Source organism: Mytilus trossulus, chromosome 11 (assembly GCF_036588685.1).
Source record: "Mytilus trossulus isolate FHL-02 chromosome 11, PNRI_Mtr1.1.1.hap1, whole genome shotgun sequence".
In the NCBI taxonomy this organism is placed as follows: domain Eukaryota; kingdom Metazoa; phylum Mollusca; class Bivalvia; order Mytilida; family Mytilidae; genus Mytilus; species Mytilus trossulus.
Window position 1 is genome coordinate 33,199,123 of NC_086383.1, and position 20,619 is coordinate 33,219,741.

The 20,619-nt window shown below is 31.8% G+C and overlaps 1 protein-coding gene across 1 annotated transcript in view; it reads right to left on the reverse strand.

The window, feature by feature from the left end:
• The window catches only part of LOC134689975 (E3 ubiquitin-protein ligase TRIM71-like), a 345,277-nt gene that overhangs the window by 235,314 nt on the left and 89,344 nt on the right, over nt 1-20,619 (reverse strand). The window lies entirely within an intron of this gene.

Below are 20,619 nucleotides of genomic sequence, written 5' to 3' on the forward strand. Positions count from 1 at the left end.
CAGATATATAGTTATTTAATAGTACTTGATTTTGTATATATATCAATGGTTCTGGTAACCAATACTTTCTGGTAAGAAATAACGGTAAATTGACTTTTTTTGTATCAATTTGTACAAAAAAAAGGATTTAGATATTTAGTATCTGGTAAAAGTTATAATGGCGATGTGTTGTTTGAGTTCGTTTTATCTTCCACCATTTAAGGAAATACTCAAAACATGTCAGTTTGATACATTTCTGGGGGTGTTTGTGGGGAAGGGGTGCACTTCATTTCTGGATCTTTATTTTAAGTGGAGTTTCCCCAATTATATGTCTAAAAGATTCAATGTGTGTGAATCTATCTTTAAACATTTCTTAGTGAGAACCTTAATTGGTAAGATATTAGGCGGTGATTATCTGACCTTATTTTCTTATTCGTGCCCTCAAACGCAAATAAAGTATTTATGAACAAAAACTCAAACTCATTTCTATGGGACACAGCTCGTCTAGACGAGTGCAGCAAAGTTTTATTATCAAATAATTCAACTGTCCTCAAATCACTTTGCCAGCACACTCAGACCGCTGCAGCAAACATGTCTAACAAACATATCTAATATTAGAAATAATGAAATAGAATCTTTCATATCACAAAAGCATATTTTCATAATGTTCTTTTTAACATCTGCAGAATCACAATTATAATAAGCTTATACAAAAACATGTTCAAAAGTGGGAGGGGGAGGGGAAAAACTTCAATGCACTACGACTGTGCTTAGGATGGTAAAGCTATGAACATGTATTTTTCAATGTCAACTTTTACCGCAAATGACCAGTCCGTGCTATCATACAAAGAACTGTATTACTCTTAACTTTGTTGAGGCGACTTAATGTTATGCTAAAATAATGTAGATGTTATTGTAAACATAACCACATGTTAAAAACAAATCCATGTGCTATCGTTAGTTAATAAAAAAACATTTTGTTATATACCTTTTTAGCTCACCTGGCCCAAAGGGCCAAGTGAGCTTTTCTCATCACTTGGCGTCCGTCGTCCTTCGTCAGTCGACCGTCGTCCGTCGCCGTCGTCGTTAACTTTTACAAAAATATTCTCCTCTGAAACTACTGGGCCAAATTTAACCAAACTTGGCCATAATCATCATTGGGGTATTTTGTTCAAAAATGTGTGCGGTGACCCGGTCAACTAACAAAGATGGCCGCCATGACTAAAAATAGAACATAGCGATAATATGTATATTTTGGCCTATAACTATGAAACCAAAGTATTTAGAGCAAATCTGACCTGTGGTAGAATTGTTGATCAAACCAAATCTATCTGCCCTGATATTTTTAGACAAATCAGAAAACTGATTATTGGGTTGCTGCTTCTAGATTTGGTTATTTTAAAGAAATTTTGATGTTTTTGGTTATTATCTTGAATATCATTATAGATAGAAATAAACTGTAAACTGCAATAATGTTCAGCAAAGTAAGATCTATAAATAAGTCAAATGACCAAAATGGTCAGTTGAAACCTTAAGGAGTTATTGTCCTTTATAGTAATTTTTTTAACAATGTTTTGGTATTTTTTTATTATCTTTAACAAAAATCTTCTCCTCTGAAACTACTTGGCTAAATTTTACCAAAATGGTCACAATCATCATTGGGGTTTTTAATTTAAAAGTGTGTGCGGTTATCCGGCCAACAAACAAAGATGGCTGCCATGGCGAAAAATAGAGTATAGGGGTAAAATGTAGATTTTTGCCTTTTCTCTGAAACTAAAGCATTTCGTGCAAATCTGACGGGAAAAATGTTTATCGAATCAGGATCTATCTGCCCTGACATTTTCAGATGAGTTGAACAACCGCTAAATTGGAATTTAAATGAAATTTTGACAATTATGGTTATTATTTTGAATATAGTGTTCAGCAAAATAAGATCTACACATAAGTCATCCTTACCAAAATGGTCAGTTGACCACTTATGGAGATATTGCCCTTTATAGTAAATTTTTTACAGTTTTTATAATTTTTTTTACAATTTTTACAAAATATTTTTCACTATTACTGCTTGGCCAAGTTCATTACAGGTAGAGATAAGTGTAAGCAGCAGGAATTTTCAGTAAAGTAAGATCAACAAACACATCACCATCACCAAACACAATTTTGTCATGAATCCATTTGTGTATTCTCATCTTTATGTTTTGCTAGTATGCTTGGTCTTTATACCATTTTGTGCTACTATGTTTACTTATTTGTATGTTTATTTTTGTGATAAAGATTATGTTGATTGTTGTATTTTTTAATTATTAACTATTATGTTTGTTTGTTTGGTTCACACATCGTTGTCAAAAAATGTAATTTGATGCGACTATCATACAAGTGAGAAGTTTGGCTATAACTTTACTACAAGGTCCAATCCACGAATGTCAACAAAAGTGTCTGTACCAAGTCAGGAATATGACAGTTGTTATCCAATCGTTTGATGTGTTTGAAATTTTGATTATGCCATTTGATTAGGGAGTTTCCTTTTTGATTTTTTCCTCCGAGTTCAGTATTTGTATGATTTTACTTTTTGTATGTTCAAATTCTCTTCAATTAATTAATTCAGTATTTGAACATGAAAGATAAGTCGAAAAATGTTTTCTTAATGAATAAACAAAGAGAAACATGTTGCTAAACAATTTTCAAAAAAGGTTATTTGTCAAAAGGATAATGTTTTTAACAAAATAATTATATTGCTTAGAAGAAGTATTTAAATGGATCTCTTTAGAAGTATTCTACAAAAAGATGTCAATTTATATGTATCTATGGTATTGCTTAGCAGCGATCGTTGCTATTCAGATTGGTGCAAAATCTACACATAAGATACTCGGTAAGTTCTAACTTTCAAAAATAAGTTTTAACTTTGATATCATATTATCATATGTCAACGCATTACATCGCAAGTATATCTCTATGGTAAATTAAATATATATGTACTAAATGTTTAAAACTCGACATTGCGATGTGTTTTTTTAATCAGTTTATGACAGAAAATGTTTCATTACTGTAACATGTGTAATGTTGCGATTGTGTAATATATATATGGATAAGTAAATTAAATGTGATTTTAATGTGTGATTTTGTTTAATTTAGTCCGAAATATGAAATAAAAAAGAAGTGATCAAATGTTATATTTTATGTAGTGAGATGTTTAAATATTATATTTTATTAAGTGAAGTTTAAATATTATATTTTGATTTTTTAAACATCGGTTTAACGTAAGCAAATTCTCTAATTGAATGCGTTGTACATTTATTTCATTCAACGTGTTGTGAATGTATTAAATATACCATTCAAAACAACAAACAACGAAAAGCCTGTGTTAATTTAGCCATACACTACCGTCGTCAAAAAAAGAATTTGCAAAAAGAAGTAGGTTATGTTGCAGATAAGAAAATCATTAAAATATGCATTATCTGACCTTTATATCGTTTAAAAATATTTTGTTTATGAAGATTTGCCAAATTTAGCATCCTTTTTTACCAACCGCTCAAGTGAGAAATTTCAAGTGAGAAATTCCTTTTTAATGCGCTAGGTTTTAATACGCCCGACGACTCATTTAAAAAGTGAAATAAAAATCTCTAAGTAATCTAGAGATAAACCTCAGAAATTATTATCCATACACAATAAAAAAAATATTACTGTAACTGCATGAAGTAAGATACAAATGAATTGTTACCATCCGATAACAGTGCATGAAAAAAAATTAGTTAATTATTGTACCAACTTATTTTGTGTAAAAGGGGGGTGGGGGTGGTGGTTATGTTGTTGATTCTCTTCTATTTGTATTGACATGGGTGCCACATGTGGAACAGGATCTGCTTACCCTTCCGGAGCACCTGAAATCACCCATAGTTTTTGGTGGGGTTTGTGTTGTTCAATCTTTGATTTTCTATGTTGTGTCATGTGTACTTTTGTTTGTCTGTTTGTCTTTTTCATTTTTAGCCATGGCGTTGTCAGTTTGTTTTAGATTTATGAGTTTGACTGTCCCTTTGATATTTGTCGTTCCTCTTTTCTATCACGGAGAAGTGATTATTTTCTCAACAATCTTAATTGAATCGAATGAATTATTCAGAATGATTTTCTTTTGAATAGTAGTACATATTGTAACAGATAATCAGGATATAATTATATACCCTCCTCCGTCCCCATCCGATCCCATTGTTAGGTAAGTTAATGTTATTCAATAGAATATAAGAATATTTTAATGGTTGATCATTTGATAAAGTAAAAGGTATACATATATAATGTAAAAGCTAGAAACTGACACGAAGGGAGTACGTATACGCAATACATGTACGTATAACACTAAAACGAATATCAATTCATATATGTCACAGTATGATTCTATATTCAGTGTGAATCGTATTGAACATCCATGAACTATTGCCACTTGACGTTAAGCAACCAACAATCAATCAACCTTTTGAGTGTGAATCAATAAGATTTTCAAAATCGTTCACACGAATGTGTTAATGTTTGCTATATTTTTAAGCGTTATGCAAGTTTAACATTAAAATTCATCTCACATTCATGATAATGTCTCTGTATTTGTAGCGACAAATTCAGAAAAATATAATTTTGTGGTATACTAAAAATGGCGTCACATAAGTCATTATTGTATGCCGTGGAACTTATTTCATTGAAACTTGGTATCGTGTGGGTTGATTTTTCGAAAGAATGGCCTATCGTTCTTAAAGAAAATAGCTCCATATACGATCTATACAATTATAGTCACATGGTACTCAAGATACGTGCCTTATATACATGAACGTGTATCACCGATTAAGCTGTTGGCTAAATAATTTACAATATATTCATTGTAAATAACGTCCGGTTTCATTTTTTTTTTTTATTAATTGTACTACAACTAAAGTCCTCAATTATTAAGCTAAACTTGACCTAAGAATGCTTCAACATTTCAATTACGGTCATTATGTTAATGTTAATAAGAGCGTTAAGGGTTTAGCTACATAATCGTGCTTACCTGAGGAAGATTGATCCATAATCACCTGAAGTGCGCTGGCTTACCGATGATTTTCATATTCCTTTTCTCTAGCTTTTTGATCGAAATTTTGATTAATTATTTAAATACATTTGAAGATAATGATATCGTTTTACGGTTTTTATTTTTTACAGGAAAACTGACAGAACAAAAAGATAGATATGATGTATGTTATATTCTTAATTAATCATGTGTCTTATTTATCAGCATATACATTGTCTTTTTTCTATTGGCAAGCGATTCCATAACAACTCTGATATACTATGTTACCCAAGAGACACAATAAAAGCAAATCACATGATTGATACAGGTATTCATTCTGCATTTAACATTGTTTATTTTTAAACAGGAAAGATACCAGGATAAAACTTTTGCACGTTTCGTCTTCCTAAGAACTATTAGATACTATCGATCAACAATATAAAACTAGAGACTCTAAAGAGCATGTGTGCCTGTGTCGTTCAGCTTGGTCCTTGTGCATATTAAACAAAGGACACAGATTGATTCATGACAACATTGTGTTTTGGTGATGGTGATGTGTTTGAAGTTCTTACTTTACGAAATGTTCTTGCTACTTAAAATTATCTCTCTCTAAAATGAACTTGGCCTATTAGTAACAGAGGGAAAAAGTTTGTAAAAATTTATGAAAATTGTTAAAAATTTACTATAAAGGACAATAACTCCGTAAGGGGTCACCTGATATTTTTGATAATGTAACCTAAATTAGATCTTACTTTTTTGAACATTATTGTTATTAACAGTTTATCTCTATCTAAAAAAAATTCAAGATAATAACCAAATATGGTAAAATTTCCTTACAAAATACCAATTCAGGGGCCGCAATCCAACAACCAGTTGTCTTATTTGTTTTAATATTTCAGGGCAGATAGATCTTGACTTGATAAACAATTTAACGTCGTCGGATTTTCTCTAAATGCTTTGGTTTAAAAGTTATAAGCCAACATTTTCATTTTACCCCTATATTCTATTTTTAGTCATGGCGGTCATCTTGGTTGGTTGGCCGAGTCAATTCTCACTTCTTTTAAACTAGATATCCAAATGAAAATTGTGGTAGGAGAAAGTTTAACGCTCAGTGTTAAGAGAAGATTATATTGAAGGGGGATTAAAATGACAGATATTGACGCATACATTGAGGCTATTAAAATAAATTGGGTTAAAAGATTAACTGATGAAACTTGTGCTAACTGGAAAATTATACCTACTTTTTATTTTAGAGAGTTTGGGGAAAATAATTTAATATTTAAAATGAATCTTAATACTCATAAGTCATTAGAAAACCATAAAAACTTACCTACATTTTACTTTGAAATTTTGAAATGTTGGATTAAAAATGGAGGTGGAAAGACGAAAGTACCTAATAATTATAGAGATATAAGAAAGCAAGTTATTTGGGGAAACCAATATATAAAAACAGGTGGTAAAAATTTATATTATAGTAATTGGGTAAAGGAAAACATAATTTTTGTAAATGATGTAATTGATGATAAAGGAGAAATTTCTCATAAAATATTAGATAAACTTAAAAAGAAACAAAATTGGATTTCCGAAATATGTTCCCTTCGGAAAGCTTTACCCAAAAGTTGGATCCAAAAATTAAAGAGCAATATATCAAAACATACTAAAATCAACATTACACAAGACATTAAAATGTTAAGTAATGGATTGTATTACGATCTAGACAAAATTAAGTTTAAAGAAATTTATAATATTATTATCAGGTCAAATAAAGAGCTTCCAGTAGGTTTCTGCTCATGGAAAAACCAACTATCAGGTGAAAATGTTATATATTCCATTAAGAAAAATTTATCTTTCACCTTTCTTTTTTTAAAAGATAATAGATTACAAATGTTTAGATGGAAATTACTGCATAATATTTTAGCTATTAACCATAATTTGTATCGCTGGAAGGTAGTTAATAGTGAAAACTGTGAACTATGTTCTAAATCTGATAGCTATAATCATTTTTTCTTTGAATGCACATGGGTAAAAAATTATTGGACATTACTACACAAAATATTTATGTATCTTAATATTGGGCAACATGTTTTTTGTCTACAAAATCTTGTAGTAGGGTACAAAATTGAAGATGTGGATTATCATGTACTTAATCATATTATAACAATTGTTTGCTTTGTGATTTATAAATGTTTTTATTTATCAGAAAAGAGAACCAAATATGTGAATATGATGTCAGTCCTAAAAAACGAAATTGATACACAAATTTTATATCATCCGGAAAATTCCTTTTTGAGAAAATTTCAAAGAAAAATTTTAGAAAATTGATTCTCTGGCTGTCATATTTATAGTTGATTGACCTACATTTTTGAGAATCACAAAAATGTCATTGAAATAAAAAGAAGACAAATTTCTAACGAAATTGCTTTTTAATTTTTTGTTTGATTATCATATATAGTATATCATTCAATGTTTAGCGTACAATGTACTTGAAAGATAAGACACTATCTAAAAACTACCATAATTCAATTATACTGACCTCTTAATCCGATCGAAACCATGCTCTTTCACTTTCGATTAATCCAAAATTAAAAGCTAAACAAAAGACGGTCAAAGTTCCGTTTTTCTTTTCATTGTGAAGTAAAGTACATGTTGTAGACAGCTATTACTCTGTTAATTTTAACTAACACGCAATACTACATGTATGGAAACTTATAAAAAGTTTACCAATAAAATCCCCTGGTTTTATTGGTAATTAACCATACAGGGCAGAACCTTAATGCCATTGTTGTAACATTAAGGAGATTTGTTAACAACTATTATAGTAAAATAAAGTATCTGAAGTTGTAAAAAAAAAAAAAAAAAAAGAAAATTGTGGTAATGTTTGATTTGATTTGGCCCAGTAGATTCAGAGGAGAAGATTTTTGTTAAAGTTAACGACGACGGACGGCGACGGACGCCGGACGCCAATGATGAGAAAACGGAATGAAGTTCAACATTGAAGAGCATTGACAAACCTTTTTTCATAATGCCAAATATAACTTAGAGGTATTTTTGTCCACAGAAAGAAAATAAAAAAAAAACAAAGGGAAAACAACTCTCTGCAAATATCATGTGCTTTGATGGAGTTTCTGTATTACTTGTACTTGTATACTGAAAACAAATATACACATCACGATTATACCCAGTATACTGCTTCAATGATGAGGGGACATACAACTTCATAAAGAATTATAAAACAACCATTAATGTGATGTAATTTTCATGTTTGGTACACTCGGGATAATGCCTTGCAAGTCGTTGTATTCTAAAGTGGCGAATTTATGATAAGCCTCTGATAGAATCGTTGGAAATATCACTTTTTATGCTTACAAAGAACAATAATATTCAAACACAGCTTGTAGATCGTGTAAAAAAGGTACAATAAAGACAACGCAGACTATGTTTATGTCGATTTTGGACAAGAACAGAACAAAGGTTAATACAAAGGTTAAAACGATGAATACAAAATGTAAGTATGGTAGCTTTTGGTTATCCCCCGAATGGCAATTACACTTTGGCCAAAGATTTGCGTCTGTTTGATTATATAGTATGCAACAATGTTTAGCAAGGGCGCCATTATACTTCCACATTTAGAAACGCTGCAGCAACTGCTTGATAGTTCACTAGTTGACTTGTACAAACTTAAATGATTGTCCCATTTCAATCTATTCTTATTTTTCAAAGACAGTTAAAAATAACGCCTATTATTTCGATGAACTGTAAATTATTGGACATACCTATCAGTAAAAAGGTGACTGATATGCATGAATACATATCAACATTGATAGGTTACAATGAAGGTTGACGACTCTTAAAACGTTTAAACTTGGTGCATTTGTTTGCATCTGTTGGTCAGTTGTTATTGATTGTTGAAGTAGTTAATGAGAGTTTCTCGTTTCCGTTAGAACATAGTAAATTCTTGCTATATTGTTTGTTCTTACAGATGAACCTTATGAAGTAGTTGGTGAGCTTTAACACCGCTGAAGCTCTCATAGTTCATACAAGAATTAAAAATCAACTAATTCGCCGTTCAAAAAATATAACATGTATGATGAACCCCGGAAACTATTTTCAAAAGCGCTCAATCAGAAGTTATTTTTTGCTATATACACAACGGGAATTCTACTAATAGTATGGTGTAATTTTCATTGTTAGGATATAGGAAAAAGGTGAAATCACTTAAATACTAAACAAACAGACATTATATGTATAAAGTTAACCATTATAAATTAGATGCTTGAAAATTGAACTTATGAAGACTGTCTACACGATTATTATTCTGTAGCTAAAGGTAACACAATAAAAAGATTGTTAAGCAATCACAGATGGAAATAGAATCATACTTATGTATTTTCACCCTTAACTTTATTGCAAAATTACATAGGCCTAAACTAAATCGGTTAAGGATTTTCTTCTTTGGATATTGAATTCTTTATTAACACTGATAATAGGAAAGAGTTAAATCCCCCCCTCCAAAAAAAACCAATCCTTAACCAAACTACAAAAATCAAAATATCTGACAAGTCAAACGAATGGAATGAAGCAGTATTTCCACGAAGTTATAAATTTCAAAACATTTAACATGATCATATCAATTGAAAATAATAATACATTGAAGAAAATCTAGCTCGAATTGCTCATTTTCAGAAATAGGAGTATCTGGGCCTCCTGGGATACAAGGTGCACAAGGTAATGCGTATTGTAGATGCATTATTAATTATTACCACGATTTTCTAAAGAATGGACAAATTTTCTATGTGAATTTATGCAAAACCAATAATCAAACATCCATGAAAATGCAAATTTAAGTTATTTATGTGGCAAAAAATAATGAAATTTCAAATTCCTCACATGATGTATTACATATAACTTCCTTATTTTGAATGCTACATAAAATTGTTCAAATATATTTCCAAATAGTTAACCAAGCAACCGAAATTATTGTTATCATAGCTACTGTATTCATTCAATTTATGTTTGTCATTTTGCAGGAATGAGAGGATATACTGGTAAAGCTGGGACTCCTGGGTCAAAGGGATATAAAGGAGATCCAGGTAAAACAGGACTTGTTGGACCTCGAGGTTTCACTGGGTCGTCGGGACCTTAAGGCCAAATGGGAGATCCTGGTAAAAGCGGTAAAACTGGTCAAACAGGATCTGCTGGACCACCTGGACAAATTGGACCTATTGGACAAAGCGGTTCCCCTGGAATGGACGGAGCAGATGGACCACCTGGTAATAATGGTTCAAAGGGAAAACAAGGAGAAACAGGACCTCCTGGACCCTCTGGAATCATTGGACTAACTGGGCCACTTGGGACATCTGGTCCGAGAGGACCGTCTGGGCCATCAGGAGAAACGGGAATCACTGGACCAAAGGGAGTAAAGGGATATTCTGGTGACACAGGGGATCAAGGAAACACAGGACCTCGTGGGGAATCTGGACAAACAGGGCCACCTGGATCCACTGGTCCTAAAGGAGATACTGGTCATCCAGGACCTTCGGGTATTTATAATCTAAAATATTTGTAGTGCTGTGTCACACTCGATTAAACAGAGTTTGAAAGGACAAATAAAGTACGAATTTAAACATGTGAAAGAACGCGTTTCGTCTAGTGTTTGACTGATGTCTTTTTTTATTTTGACATCGATGAATCCAAATAAAACATTGAACTCATGATGATGCCAGATTCACTTATGTTTAAGTGTATCGTAATAAATGCTCATATCAGTTTAAAAGGTAAACACATAAAAATACTGAACTCCGAGGAAAATTCGAAAAGTAAAGTCCCAAATCAAATGGCAAAATCGAAAGTTCAAACACATCAAACGAATGGATGACAACCGTCATATTAAATGAGGACAACTTGTTCTTAAATCCCAAAATAGATATTATTAACGTGAGGAAACAATATTTCTCTTCAACTTTGTACTTGTTTGGCTTTATAGATATTTTGATATGAGCGTCACTGGTGAGTCTTAAGAAGACGAAACGCGCGTCTGGCGTACTAAATGATACCTTTGATAGTTATTTACCCCACTGGGTCAATGCCAATGCTGGTGGACGTTACGTCTCCGAGGGTATCACCAGACCAGTATTCAACACTTCAGTGTTGATATAAATATCATGAATATCAATAAAGTTGTTTTTTTTAATTTCCTGTTTACAAAACTTTTAATTTTTCGAAAAACTAAGGATGTTCTTATCCAAGGCATAGATTGCCTAAGCCGTTTTAGTCACAATTTTGGGGAATTTCGGATCCTCAATGCTCTTCAACTTTTTACTTGTTTGGCTTTATACATAATTTGCTATGAGCGTCACTGATTAATTATAATCCTGGTACCTTTGATAACTATCAATAGATACACATATAGCATGCATATATCTTAACATTAGTTATTTCTTCAAAGTTCCATAATGTCATTATCACAACAACATTAACTAATCAATGATTTAATAAAATTCTAATATGGAAACTTCGAATACTGTATTGAAACAAAATTATACAAACTTGCATTGAACTATAGCTTTTGTCGTTAATGAGAAAGAAGTACTAGTATCAATTGAAAGCATTCAAATTTGTGTCCCTTCATCAATATTAATTTAATCTGCAAACAAGTATTTTACTATACAAACTCTGAAAACTGATATGAATATTACCTATCTCAAAACCACATGATAGTTTAGCGTATGCGAATGCAAAAGTAAAGATTAATTTCTACCAGAAACCAGTTATCTCTCCAAAAAGAGACTAGGCCAGGGTATCGTAAACACAAAACTGCGACTTACATCGTTCTTTGCAATAACATGCATTTTACATTATATTGTTTGAATATTATATCAGTTTAACTTAATGATGTTGATATCTGTTTAAATATCGTACCCATATCTTTCTCGTGATTAGCCTCATGTGTTCCATCATGCCCGGAAGAATATTCTTTGTTAGATAACCAAATTGTTAGTCCTAATTGTTACTTCTACAGTACAACTATAGAAGATACGTGGAAAAGTGCACAGGTTATTAATTACACATTATGTAAGTATCATTTATTTTGATTGCTTGATATTTAATGTACAGTGATTGAAATGTGCTTATATTCAACCACTCCTTAAAGCACATGTAAAGGATATACTTTTGTCTATGTTTGCTTGTGTATTTCCAAAATATGTATAATTTATAAAAAACAGCTCAACACAATAGCACTGATCAGACGTGGAAGAATATTAATACATTTCTTCTTAAAAAAACACGATGTAAAAGATCTAAGAATATATTCGCAGTTTCTGACCGCTAGTTTAATGCCAATAACAAAAAAATACAACATGTGTTTAGGAATTGAGCATTAAAAACATTACGTAGCTGATGAAATGCTAAACTACATGTATTAACCGATTTTAGAACCGTGATGCTGTTTATCCCTTACGGAAAGGCTAAATCATTGTTGTCATTCATGAAAAGCGACTGTTTCCGAACAACAGCATGGCATAAATAATGAACCATATCATATTGATATTAGTTGTACAACAGTATGGTATAAATAATGAAACATATCATATTGATATTAGTTGTACAACAGCATGGCATAAATAATGAACCATATCATATTGATATTAGTTGTGCATTTCATAATTTGAAGTCTTTTCGGTGATGCTCGACACCAACATGTGGTACTAGTAATATGAATGTTTAAGTCGTTTAATTAATGATTCATTTGTTGTATTATATTATGTGATATAAATGTAAAACACTGGATATGTGTCTGACCATCCCAGGCCAATTGTTCCAATACAGACGGAACCTACCTTTGGAGGCCAAATACTGAGGCAGAAGCTGATGCTGTTCGAGATAAGTTTACTATCCGTACGTAAAGACTGTACATAATTCATCCGGGTTTTTCTGACACAAATGCAGCTATTCATCTACATTCCACCCAACATTCTGAGATTTGACTTCTTTAGATATTATATTATAATGTCATTTTCATTTTCAAATTTCTGTTAGTTCAGTAACATGTAAATAGACACGTATTATATTTTCTTTGCAATGAATGCCATGTTATAACCTAAAAAAATAAGGTATACAAAGGCTTCAAAATGGGGTAGTTTTTGATTAATGCATGTTTATCAAAAAGAATGAGAAATTTAGTATGCTACGATCTGCCATAGAAAATATCATTCTAACATTAGTGAATTGGTTTTTTTTTTTGTGTTTGCTCTTAGCTTATATGCATAGTAACATGTCAGGTAGACAAACCAAGTGTGTTAACAAATACTGCGAGACACATTCTGTAAAATTTTTGTTTCAATCCAGATTTGACGGGACCAATATTCCTACGATTAAAATATTCTGGTTAAAATTTAATTTATATATTTCTAACTTAAGACTGTTGGTCAATGCCACTACTGGGGGAGTTTGAATTCCCTGGTGGAATCAGTAGTCAGCACTTCTGTGCTGACATGAATTGTCATTCGTATAGTCATATTTATTAATTAACTGTTTACAACCTTTCGAATTTTTGAATTACTAAGGGTTTTCTATCACAGGAATGAATAACTTCGTACTTAATTGGGCCTTTTAAACATTTTTTGATTCGAGCTTCACTGATGAGTCTTTTGTAGACGAAACGCGCGTCTGGTGAAGAGAAAAAAATGTTAATCCTGGTATCTATGATGAGTTTATTTACTTGACAATTAGCTGTATTTGGCGAAACGTTTTGAAATTTTGGTCCTCAATGCTCTTCATTTTTTTACAACTGTTTTGGATTCGAGCGTCAGTTCATGTGTTATCCATATCTAGTTAAGTTAAAGTGAAATTCACATTAATACGAATACAATGAAATCTAATTATTTACTGGCGAGTGATTAATTTATCCTCAATGATTTTAGACTTATTTGTCAAAATTGATCCATACTGATTTCCTGAAGCGAATCAGTATTTCATTATAACACATTTTAAAATGGTTAAACCCAAAAAATCTTACTTTATGTTTTTTTATATATCTTATAAATATTGCCCCTTTAATTTTATAGTCATTGGTGTAGTATCTGTTGTTCTTTTGTAACATACTTTAATTGTTAAACATGTAGTTCGAGACCTTTGTATACAATAAACATTATATAGACATACAGTTTCATTTAATTTAAATACTATTTGTGTGCATACTTTATTCAGAGTAACACATTCCTTTACACGCATAACAAATCAATTCATATAACAGCGCTGGTAAAAACGAATGTCTGGACGGGTGCAAATGATCTGGACAAAAACAGCACTTTTGAATTTGTCACAGACGGTGGTCTATTTTCATTCAATGATATTCCATTTGGAACAGGTAATTTCAAACTTTTAAGATAATCAATCATGCGTATTATAAAAAGTGTTTTTTTCTTCATTATAGTAACAATCTTAATAGTGTTATAGTATTAGTCATGAAGGAATGCTTTAATACAATTATTTAAAATTCTGAATTCAAAGTAAATCAAAATGGGTATCAAAAAGAATTGAGACCTAGATCAATTGGACAGTAATCCATCAGCTCACAAAATAACTAGGTTTACATGTTGTATACAACTCTCAACAGAGTGTAAACGTGTACTACAAAAAATAGACTTAAATGATCCTGAGCTTAATAAAGCAGTTTGTGATTTTTTTCTGCAAAATTTCAATGAATCATATTAAAGTCATAAACACCAAATGATGTTGCATAAGTATCAACAAGATGTAAGATGACAATTTCGCATGTCTGTTCATATATAGGGAAATTTTTTCTTTTTAATGTCAAAATAAAATCAATGTTTGTATCAATGAAAAACAGGTTCAACCCACCATTTTTTTTTTCTTAAAATGTCCTGTTCCAAGTCAGAAAAATGACCATTGTTATATTATAGTTCGTTTTTGTGTGTGTTAGATTTTAGCGTTGTGTTTCTGTGGTGCCGAAGTGTTTCTTAGTTTTAGTTTTTAGCCCGGATTTTTTTCCCAATCGATTTATGAATTTCGAACAGTGGTATACTACTGTTGCCTTTATCTATATCTAAAATTTGATGTCCTTTGAGTAGCAGTGTTTTCCTCAGAATACATTACACATATGTATCAATAGACGCTATTTATAAACAACATCGGTGTACAATAGTTTGAAGAACTCAACTCATGTACAGTCAAACTCTTTGTTAATAAAAATTATGAAAAAATATGGTAAAGGTAGTATGAAACAGAATGCAGGTAAACATAACATATCTGTGTGTGGGTTGGTAAACGGCGAATAAACACCAATTGACTGCTTGTTTGATTTCCTAGATGTGAATTGCTGAGTTTGTCAATGTTTACATAATTGTACTGATCAGCAATAAGGCATTCAATCGTCTTTACAAATTATACATTTTCCCGATTGAGAGATTTGTTATCTCTCATGTTTCTTGGTCATGATTTTTAAATCTGTTAATCTGTACATAATTTATAATTCTTTTTAAAATTGACAATTTGTCTATCATGTTTTTCAGCTGTAACATCAGCTGCACAACAAGGTTTATGTGTATCCATTGGAGAATTCTTCATCTGGACATGGTTTCAAAAAGATTGTAATGTTAGCAATCCGTTTGTTTGCGAAGTACCTACGGTTAGTTTGACATATTTTTCATTAATCTTTTTGAAATAATTTTTGAATATTGAATATCTTTTTGTAAATATCAATAGATATAAACAAACAGTAGATGCATGCATATATTTCTCAATCAGTAAATAAAGTCTGGCTTTATGCATAATAAATGCTTTTAAATTAATTAGAAATAGAGCATATTGTAATGAATTATGATATCTGACTGTTATCTATTTCTGAAGGGTTTGTTATCTATGATAACGTATTCACCAAAGAGTACCATTAGTTGAGAGAGTAAATTTACGATACTGTGTATGTACATCACAGATAGAAGAGCCATATGTCTGTTCTTATATATGATAAGATTTGGTATGAGTGCCAGCGAGACAACTCTCCATCAAGGTCATAATTTGTAAAAGTAAACCTAAATAAATATTTTCGTTTTAAAAAGGTCGAAGACAAAATTAACTTTATATAAAAAACTTCCGAAAAACCAAATTAAATCAATGAATAGAACTGAGAAGTACGAACAAACACCGACAATCAGTGATAATATAAGTGATACGGAAGTGTATGTAGACTGTATTCAACATGTGACACCTGATATGTCACTGTCCTCAAAGGATAATATCAAACGCTCATGAAATGTAAGCATACTCTGTTAAACATGCAAAACCTTTCACGACACTGAAAACCATGGATGATATGAGAGGTTCCTGAAGAGTAAGCAGACTCTGTTTAACATGTGACACCCGTCAATAAACTGGCAATCAGGGATGATATAAGACGCTCCTGAAATGTAATAAGACTCTGTTTAACATATGACACCCGTTGTGATACTGACAGCAAGGGATTATATTAGACGCTCCTGAAATGCAAGCAAGCTCAGTTTTATATGCGACAACCGTCAAGAAACGGGCAATTAGGAATGAGAAAAGACGCTCCTGAAATTTAACAAAACTTTGTTCATCATGTGACACCCGTCCTCACACTGAAAACCAGGGATGATTTAAGATGCTCATAAAAAGTAAGCAGACTCTGTTTAACATGTGACACCCGTCATGACACTGGCAACAACAGATGATATTAGACGCTCCTGACGAGTATCAGACTATGTTTAACATGTGACACCCGTCATTAAATTAGCAGCCAGGGTTAATATTAGACGCTAATGAAGAGTAAGCCTATCACGTTCCACATGTAACACCTGTCATGACACTGAAAACCAGTGATGATATAACATGCTCCTGAAGAGTAGACAAACTCTGTTCAACATGTGACACCCGTCATGACACTGAAAACCATGAATGATATTAGACGCTCCTGAAGAGTAAGCAGAGTCTGTTTAACATGTGACACCCGTCATGACACTGAACACTAGGGCTTATATTAGACAATAATGAAGAGTAAGCAAAAACTGTGTAATTTGAGACACCCGTCATGATACTGACAATCAGCGATGATATTGGACGCCCCTGAAGAGTAATCCGATCCTGGTTAACGTGTGACACCCGTCATGTTCCATAACCTTGATTAAAGTATTGTAGTACCATGCATCAAAGTTCATTTTTATTAGGGACTTTCCATTTTGAATTTTCTCGGCGCTGGGTTTTCTTTTTTTTTTAACTTTTGACTCTGTTGACCCATCATCGTTGTAATATTTAAGTTAAATCTGATCATTATAATTATACATACAATTGATAAAGTGAAGTACCAATTAAAATCTGTTTTTTTATTAAGTCATTTGTGTAAGTCTAAACATTATCATGTTCTCTATTACAGACCTGTCCAGTATCAGTTGGGCCATAGTCATACTCATACCAAAAGACGGATATTTCTGATGCAGATTGAAATAAAACAATTAATTAAAATTATCTTTATTATTGTATAATTTGTTCAGCCATTAAAACGATAAATTCCTGTCATTTCTTGACTCGCCACGTTTCACCGGGGTCAACGTGATGATCGTAACTGCAGTTACGATCATCCCAATATGGCGGACACAAATAAAGGGAAATTTTATTAGGCTGATTTCTCCACTTTAGCAGCTTATTTTCAGATTTGTATTATGTCAAGGAACATCTTTATAAGCATTGCCATTGAAATCTTTTTTCGGACAGAAGGGAAAAGTAACAAGAAGAATGAAAATCGACATACAAAAAATCACGATTATTTTTTATCAACGACAATCGTAACTTCTACTTAAGATGATCGTAACTGTCTGTTCCAAAGAAGCATTTTCTGATAAATAAGGACAAATAAAGCTGTTTAGTATGCAAAAAAATGTACGTTATCAGCTGATTTTGTAAGGAACGATCGCAGAGTTATCTAGTTCAATATTAAAATGTTTTATATTTATTTCAAATGTTTTATATAAATAAGGTTTTGAACAGTTCATATTAATGACCAGTTTGTTAAGATTGGATTTTTTTTTCCATTTGTTCCCCTTACAATAGTACCTTTCGAGGATCTGGTATTTTTTTTGAAATTCAGACTTTATAGTTTCTTTCATTAACAGATTTACGATTTTAAAAGGAAAGAATGAAAAAATAAAGCATTAAGAAGCGTTTTCATATATGTTCAATGAAATAAAAAATCAATGAAACCGTCAATAAAGGGAGCTACTATTTGATTTTAATTTGGGGGAAGGGATAGGATGAAAAAATTTGTCCTGCAATTTTTATTTTGCAATCTCTATCCTGCTTTTTTATTTTTATTCTATTCGTCGGTCCTGCTTTTTTCATCCTGATTTTATTTACATAAATTGTCATACTGCCTTTTTGTTTGCTCAAATATGATGTCCTGCCTTCTTCCAAATTTCAACCTCTTATATAAAAATCAAATGGTAGATCCCTGTTTGACTTACAACAACTTCTTCGACTAACTTCAACAATACGTGTCATATACCGTATAAATGTAAGAATTTGAAGCTTGAAAAATCTAATACGAACGTGTATACCATATACACGTATTTCAACTTTTCCTTCTTTACATAAATAGCCCACCCATGCAAATATAGGCAACAGTAGTCCAGTGGCGTATCCATTGATTTTCATAAAGTGATTGGGGACTGGTTGCCTTAGAGTAGACCCGCTACAGTCAGGTTTTATTAATTCCCTATACAATCAACCAAATTTCCCCCACAAAAAGGTGACGCGACCACTTTGACCCTCCCTCCAAGTCCGCCTCTGTAGTCTACCAATGTTAAATAGTCATAGTTTGATCTGGGAACAGTATAACTATATTATGTTCCTAGTTTGATTAAGAAAAAGCAAGACCAGGCAACAATTTAAACCGATAGAAAGTCATCAAAATAGTGTAACTTCATGCCTTCCTAAACTTTATTCCGTGAAAGTTTTGGCCTGTATTCTTAAACTGTATCAAGAGAATGACATTTATATCAACTATATTTGCATATAAATCTGCTGATCCCCCTTATGTCATTTCTTTTTAGAATAGCGGTTTTAATTTATTCTTGGTTTAATTTTAAAATCATAATATGTATTTATTGTGACTGCTACATATGGTGTTCATTTAGTGAAAAGAAAAACATTCGTAAATTTTGAGTTACGATCATCTTTCTATAAAAACAAGTCCAAGTTACGATCATCCATAGACGAAGTTACGATGTTCATCGTGATTTTTTTAATCTCGATTATCGTTCTTCTGGTTGTTTTTCTATAATTTATGAAAAAGACATACAATGGCAATGCTTATAAAGATTTTTCTTGATATAAAAAAAATCTGAAAATAAGCTGTTAAAGTGGAGAAATCAGCCTTTTGAAATATTTCTATATTTGTGTCCGCCATATTGGGATGATCTAAATTGCAGTAACGATCTTCACGTTGACGCCAGTGACGTTTGTGTTCGATGATGACTATAACAGGATTCAAATAACATAGAGAATAAATGTTATATCTCGTGGCTGAGAAAACGCCGAAGTAAAACCTCACCTAACAAAAGGATTGAAAAAGACACTACAAACAATCTGTACATATTTTGATTCCGAGAAGATTCTACAATACGATTAAAGCCAACTATGAAAATTTTGATAAACTTTTACAAGGTGAGGTCATGCGCTTTGATACTATTTTTTTTCTTTTGAACAGAAACATATTAGTTATATACACAAACCGGTATAACTGACATATTTTGACAGACTTACAATTACATTTCTTTGGCACAACTTTTAAGAATTTTGGGTCATAAATGCTGTTCAACTTTGTATTTATTTGGCTTTATAACTATTTTGATCTGAGTGTCACTGATGAGTCTTATGTAAACGAAATGCGCGTCTGGCGTATTAAATTATAATTCTGGTACATTTGATAACTATTTCCACTATTGGGTCGATGCCACTGCTGGTGGACGTTTCATCTCCGGGGGGGTATCACCATCCAAGTAGTCAACACTTCGAAAATTTAGGATTTACTTATCCAGGGAAAATATTAACGTAGCCGTATTTGGCACAATAGATAGGTGGAGGCTTTATACCTGTAAAAGTAAGACCAAACATCTTTTTTTTGCGACCGTATGTCATTATTTTAAACATCCAGTTTAATTGAGAACAGCTGTCATGTCAGTAAGTGCTAGTAGTCCTTTGTTAATGTGTGTATCATGTTTCTGTAAACTGAGTTTTACTTTGCGTTATATTATGTTGTGTTTTTCTTCTACATTACCTAGGGGTATTGATGGAGTGTTGAGATCTCATAACGGTATACCGTTGTTTTAATGTCATAAATCGATTGAGAGAAAACAAATCCGGGTTACAAATTAAAACCGAGGGACACTTATCAAGTAAAATCGAATGAAATAAAAGTAAAACAATGTTCCAAACTTAATGTGAGTACAGTTATTAAAGCCATTTCGTGACCCTGTAATTGATGCAAATAGAAGAGTCGACAAAAATTAAATAAGATTTTAAATAATATATTTTATTCGAATCGTGTTTCCACAGTGGTCATTTACAATAAACATTTTTAATTA